The sequence below is a fragment of the Limulus polyphemus genome, unplaced genomic scaffold, assembly GCF_000517525.1.
Source record: "Limulus polyphemus unplaced genomic scaffold, Limulus_polyphemus-2.1.2 Scaffold918, whole genome shotgun sequence".
Classification (NCBI taxonomy): Eukaryota; Metazoa; Arthropoda; class Merostomata; order Xiphosura; family Limulidae; genus Limulus; species Limulus polyphemus.
In genome coordinates this window covers 39,816-47,488 of record NW_013666528.1, presented here as the reverse complement: position 1 = coordinate 47,488, position 7,673 = coordinate 39,816, and positions in this window count along the sequence as shown.

The window sequence follows — 7,673 nt, the reverse complement described above, 5'->3', positions numbered from 1 at the left end:
GGGTGGTGATGACTAGCTGCCTCCCCTATAGTCTTACACTGCTAAATTAGGGACGGCTAGCGCAGATAGCCCTCGTGTAGCTTTGCGCGAAATTCCAAAACAAACAAACAAACAAAGCTATATATACAACAAACTGCATACGAGTCACATAAAAAGTGTGAACAAAAATAGTATCAGTAATCTTCCTAATCCTGCTAATCATATCTACGATCCCCCTTTGTATTTTACAAAGAAAATAAATGCTTTTACCCAATTTTTGGTCAGTTATTTACATTGAATATTGTAACAGACAAAAAATATAAAATTACTCAATATGATGCAATTTTTGAACCCTTTCAGTAGTGATCGATAAAAAAACAAGTGGAAATTTGAGTTACTTATTAATAATCACACGGACAAGTTATACACTTATAAATGTAAATGTATTTCTAATAAACTGACATTGTCTGTTTCTCTCCATGATCCTATATCAGAAAGGGTAATTTGTCGTCCCTTCTCAACTACAACACATTGTATAAGATGTTAAACAGACGTAATAAATATAAGTTGCCCTAAATAATAACCCCACTCAAAATATAGAACAAAAAGTTCAACAAATTATTGTGAATGGGAACAGAAAAACAAGAGCGAGATTAGAATGGACCAATATCAACATTTGTCACCAATTATTCCACCAGTCCACGTTTTACGTCCTACCCCTTATTTGGAGATACTTTTAATTCCAATAGGAAAAAAAAAACCTTATACTGTTAAGGAAGCTAGTAGATTTCCTGACTTTTTTTCCTCTCTAAAGAATGTAATTCGTGCCTTGCAGGTTAAAAATGACACCATAACAATAGATTATAAATCAAAAGAAACGAGTTAACACTTACAAGAACAAAAAGTGAAATATCAAATCAGACACTCAAATGGCTTTGAAGAAAAATGGAATCACTTGGTGATAATATAATTACCAGGACAATAAATGAAACACAAAACAGACACTCGTGTTATTTAAAGGAAAAATGGAATCACTTGGTGATAACCCAATTAAGAGAACAAAAAATACAAAATACAAAATAGACTCTCATGTAGTTTAGAGAGAAAATGGAATCACTTGATAATCGCCACACTTTGAAAAATTAGACGACTGAATCACAAAATCGTTATGATAGATAAGTATATTGTTAAATAGCAAATCAGAGCAGATATGTTTGTTTGTTTTGAATTTTCGCGCAAAGCTACACGCTAGCCGTCCCTAATTTAGCAGTGTAAGACTAGAGGGTAATGCAGCTAGTCATCATCACCCACCGCCAACTTTTGGGTTACTCTTTTATCAATGAATAGTGGGATTGACCGTCACATTATAACGCCCCCGCGGTTGAAAGGGCGAGCATGTTTGGTGTGACGTGGATTCGAACCCTCGACCCGCAGATTGCGAGCCGAGCGCCCTAACCACCTGCCCATGCCGGGCCGCAGATAGGTTTAAAATGTCTTCTATTATACCGCATAGAAAACTCGCAAGTTATACAATGATCAAATAGAAACTTATGATAAAGATTTTCGTTTTACAAAATTATAAAACCTTAACGTGAATAGAACTCAATTGAACAGCTAATGAGACAAAACTTCCATTGTAATAACTTCCTGACAATTTCATGGCTGTCATTTATTCAGCAGCGACTAAGAAGCGCTGCTGTAAATTGCTGTAAACTTCAGCAACGACCGAGGAACGAGTTAATAAATCTTTTCAACATCACGTCGGGCGTATTCCTTAGTGGTTAATCTGCAATACTTTGGATCAGAGTGGCCGTGGTTAGCGTCCCGTTACCTTCCACACTTTGGGCCCTGGTTCCGTTATAAGAGTGACTGTCACATTTCACTATGTTATGATATCAGTTGTAATGAACATCGGTTGGGGTTGAGAGGGGTGAGAAAGCGGATGGCTTTTGGTCAGTTACTAAGGGATTAACTAATTACAGCACTCTATGTTGTGAGGAAATTATTAGAGGGAACGGCCGCTTATCAGCGGTATGGACACACCAGGACCCTCCCTATAATTATGAAACGTTATAATCCAAACAGGGGTACAAGGTCAGAAAGAAAGAAAGAGACGGGATATAAGAAAGAATGAATAAACCAAAAGAGAGGCAAAAGAAAAAAAAATACATTTTTCCAGTAAGAAACAAAACCATATTGATTATACTTAACGTATCTCATCATTTTTTCCAATTGATACTACATGTTATACCCAGTTTTCTACATTTATTTACCAACTGACTAGTTGTCAGTTATTTCCAATTCTCATCCCTGCTAGCGTTAGTTCTCTACTCTAAAACAATGGACTAGTACTACACAATTCATAAGGTAAGAGTTAACTGAACCACCGTCAACACCAAAACAGGCAAGATAAGAACAAAAAAGAAACTTACTCTCTTTCCCGACTTCCCTGCTTGACTTTCCTTCTCGGCTCTTGTTGACGTGGTTCTAACTTCAAACTCTTCTTTCGGTGTTGCATTTCGATTCTTAACGAATCGGTAAATCCCATTTCATACACCACTTTGTTTTAGATTGCTCCAGACACCACTTTGTTTTAGATTGTTTCTGATACAGCTTTGTTTTAGATTGTTCCAGACACCACTTTGTTTTAGATTGTTTCTGATACAGCTTTGTTTTAGATTGTTCCAGACACCACTTTGTTTTAGATTGTTTCTGATACAGCTTTGTTTTAGATTGTTTCCAGATACCACTTTGTTACACTTGTGCTATACCTTCATTTCACTTTCCTTTAAACGTTATCAACGTTGTACTTATTCCTATGAAGAATTTACTCACACTAATATACAAACAAATTGCTGTTTATTACTATAATCAACAACACATGGATTTAGAATTAGGTTTTATTTTTTACTGATAGCATATCTTTCTTCCTTCGCTTCTCTCTTGGTTTATTCGTTCTCTCTTACATCAACTATTTTCTTTTTCTGTTGCACGCCTGTCTTTTATATCAATTTCTGAAAACCACGCTGAACAAGTCTTTCTTTCTGACCGTGTGCTGCCCCTGTTCTGATTATATCTTTCCATAGTCATAGGGGTTTTTGTTGTCTCCATGCCGCTGAAGAAGAAAGGTGGCCGTTCCCTCTAATCACTTCCTAACGACTTAGAGCGCTGTAATCCTGTTGGACGGTGGGCGCTGTTGACTAGCTGTCTTCCATTTAGTCTGTGAGTTTAAAATAAGGGAAGCAGATAGCCGTTGTGTAGCTTAGCAGTGCCCATCAATGACACAGCGGTATGTCTGCGGACTTACAATGCTAGAAACCGGGTTTCGATACCCATGGTGGGCAGAGCACAGATAGCCCATTGTGTAGCTTTGTGCTTAACTACAAACAAACAAGCTTAACGCGAATATACGAAACCTATAAACTTATCAATATCTCATTGATTTATCTGTTAAGTGAATGAATGACGGATCATTTAAGCCTCTTCTGTTTGTAAGATTTTCCTCAGAGATACAGTGATATCTTTGTTAACGTTGATGTGACTGGTCAACAGTTGTGCTGTTAGTCAACAATGCAACAACGTAGAATAACTGTTATATTCAGTCGTTAATGAAGCTATGACACATTATAGCCGTGTGAATTGAGTAAGGACCGATATTCTGGTATTTTCAATAATTACCTTATTATTAGTGTTAGTAGGCTGGTTGAACTAAAGACGGAGTTGTTAGAACACACCCGTTGACTGTACAAGTACTAACTTTATGTACAGACACTCGACTGCACCATTTTCTCGGCTGCGGAAATTTATGCTTTGTTTGCCCGCTCCAGAAATCGTCTATTTCGTTTACTTTTTGTCTAAGACTGCACTCTCTATTCCCCGCTTTTTTACACTCTTTCTGGTCCATTTTTTTTGTCTCTTGCCTTGAATGTCTTTTTTCTCTCGATATTTTCGTTATTTTGCTACTGACCAACAACTGTACCGTTTATTTTTAACAAACAGGTTCTGCAAGTTAGAACCGTTATAGTACATTACATTACTTTTCCTGCTATATAACCGGTGTGTCGCAGAAGGTGGCGTTCTCGTTGAAAATATGAAGTACTCAATTATATATTTTAAAATGTAATATCTAAGATTATCAATTAGAGCTACGACAGTTTCATAAGACCATCTATTTAGTTGTTAAATAATTTACTGAAATTCGAAGTTGGAACAAGGCTTTTAGTTCGTAAAGTTAATTCACGTAAAATAAAGTACTTAGCATTTTAAAAGTGAACAGTACTTTATGCGACATATGGTTAAAAGCGGCAAGATAAGTTTCAAGCATAGTTTAGAACGGGTTACAAGAGGAGAGCAACAAATCAGCAACATTCGACACCATTGTACCAACAAGCCAGCAGCATTTCACACCATTGTAGCAACAAGCCAGCAGCATTTCACACCATTGTAGCAACAAGTCAGCAGCATTCGATATCATTCTAGCAATAAGTCAGCAGCATTCGACACCATTGTAGTAGCAAATCAGTAGCATTTCACACCATTGTAGCAACAAGTCAGCAGCATTCGACACCATTGTAGCAACAAATCAGCAGCATTCGACACCATATTAGCAACAAGTCAGCATTCGACACCATTGTAGCACCATGTCAGCAGCATTCGACACCATTGTAGCAACAAATCAGCAGCATTCGACACTATTGTAGCAACAAGTCAGCAGCATTCGACACCATATTAGCAACAAGTCAGCAGCATTCGACACCATTGTAGCAACAAGTCAGCAGCATTCGACACCATTGTAGCAACAAGTCAGCAGCATTCGACACCATTGTAGCAACAAATCGGCAGCATTCGACACCATTGTAGCAACAAGTCAGTAGCATTTGACACCATTGTAGCAACAAGTCAGCAGCATTCGACACCATATTAGCAACAAGTCAGCAGCATTTGACACCATTGTAGCAACAAGTCAGCAGCATTCGACATTATTGTATACATAGCTACTCTTAACCAAATAAATGGAGTGACTGTCGCAGTTATAACTCCCACAGTTAAAAATGTGGAACTTGTTCAAGGATTTATCGCGGCACGAGCTTTAAAGCATTTAGGTGGCAGCCCAGCGCGCTAATCACTAAATTACATCAAAGCCCGTATAAAAAAAGAGAAGCTAGTGAAACATTTTTATCTTCATAAAAAAAGATGTAGGTGGCGTTGATATGTATCTATTTCATTTCTTTATGAGGTCTCTAAAAATTCTGAAAAAAAATACAGAATAACTTAGTGCATAATTTTGAATTACCTGCAGCAACAATATGTGTGGGAAATTCGTAAACAGAAGCTGTACACATAGCTTTCACTACAAACAAACAATCTTAACGCGAATATACGAAACCTATAAACTTCTCAATATCTCATTGATTTATCTGTTAAGTGAATGAATGGCGGATCATTTAAGCCGCTTCTGTTTGTAAGATTTTCCTCAGAGATACAGTGATATCTTTGTTAACGTTGATGTGAATGGTCAACAGTTGTGCTGTTAGTCAACAATGCAACAACGTAGAATAACTGTTATATTCAGTCGTTAATGAAGCTATGATACACTATAGCCGTGTGAATTGAGTAAGGACCGATATTCTGGTATTTTCAATAATTACCTTATTATTAGTGTTAGTAGGCTGGTTGAACTAAACACGGAGTTGTTAGAACACACCCGTTGACTGTACAAGTACTAACTTTATGTACAGACAGACACTCGACTAGACCAGTTTCTCGGCTGCGGAAATTTATGCTTTGTTTGCTTTTCTTTCTACAGGCTTATAACTCTAAAAATGAAGGTTAGACATCCACGATAGGCATAGCGTAACATTGCAATTGAGCACAACAAACAATCTTCTTTTTACGTTTACTATCTAAACTCTATACCCAATTTTTTCATTTCTCTTCTCTTTACTTCTGTTACTTAACCCTCATTTACCCTTGCTATTTTCTCTGCTTTCACAATTTAACCCTTATTAACCGCTCTCCACTCTCACTTGATCTGCCCTTACTCTTCTTTCTACAGATATTATCTAAGTCATTTATGTATTCCTCCGTTTTCTTCATTTTCACCATCTAACCCTTATTAAACTCTCTTTCACCGTCTAAATTTACTGTACTTTTTCTCTCCACACTTATTATCTGAATATCACTTACCCTTCTTTTTTAATATTTTAAACTTAAGTACTTTTCTTTCTTCTGATGTTTCTAGGTAAACATCCTCTTCTTTCCTCTTTAGTTTCTTCTGATGTTTCTTGGTAAACATTCTCTTCTTTCCTCTTTAGTTTCTTCTGATGTTTCTTGGTAAACATCCTCTTCTTTCCTCTTTAGTTTCTTCTGATGTTTATTGGTAAACATCCTCTTCTTTCCTCTTTAGTTTCTTCTAATGTTTCTTGATAACCATCCTCTTTAGTTTCTTCTGATATTCCTAGGTAAACATCCTCTTCTTTCCTCTTTACTTTCTTCTGGTGTTTCTTGGTAAACATCCTCTTTAGTTTCTTTTGATGTTTCTAGGTAAACATCCTCTTCTTTCCTCTTTAGTTTCTTCTGGTGTTTCTTGGTAAACATCCTCTTTAGTTTCTTCTGATGTTTCTAGATAAACATCATCTTCTTTCCTCTTTAGTTTCTTCTGATGTTTCTAGGTAAACATCCTCTTCTTTCCTCTTTAGTTTCTTCTGGTGTTTCTTGGTAAACATCCTCTTTAGTTTCTTCTGATGTTTCTAGGCAAACATCTTCTTCTTTCATCTTTAGTTTCTTCTATTTAGGACTTTATAAGCTATTTCTCTTTATCTCACTTTCTGGACGTATTCCTTTTCTCTCCGTTGTAACTATCTAAACATATTGATTGAGAAACAATATTATTTTTACTTTGTTATTATTTGAAAAAGAACGTAATTTTTACTCTTATTATTTGAGAACAAATGTAACTTTTACTTTGTTATTGTTTGAGAAATAGTGTAATTTTTATTCTATTATTGTTGCAGAAGGAATGTAATTTCTATTTTGTTATTGATTGAGAAAAAATGTAATATCTTACTTTCTAATTGTTTGTGTGTGTGTGTGTGTTTGTTTTATAGCAAGGCCACACTGGGTTATCTATTATGTCCACTGTGGGGGAATCGAACCCCAGATTCTAGCGTTGCAAGTCCTTAGACTTACCGCTGTACCACCGAGTGACTCTTTTTCTACTCCGGCGCTTACATCTCGCACCTACGACGAGTGAATGCACCTTCTTTTTCACGGCAAATGCGTGCCTGTCTTTACTCCTGCTGGAAAAAATTGTTTGAGAAAAAGTGTTATTTTTACTTTGATATTATTTAAGAAAAAATGTTGTTTTTACTTTGTTATTGTTTGGGATATAATGTAATTTGTATTTTGTTACTGTTTAAGAAAAAATGTAATTTTTACTTTGTAATTGTTTGAGAAACAATGTAATTTTTATTTTGTTACTGACTGAGAAAGAATGTAATTTTACTTTTAATTATTTATGAAATAATGTAATTTTACTTTTAATTATTTATGAAATAATGTAATTTTAATTTTGTTATTGTATGGTAAATAATGTTTTTTTTTGTTCTTGATTAAGAAAGAATGCAATTTTTATTTTGTTATCGGTTGAGAAAGAATGTAATTTTCACTTTGTTATTATTTGAGAATGTATTCTG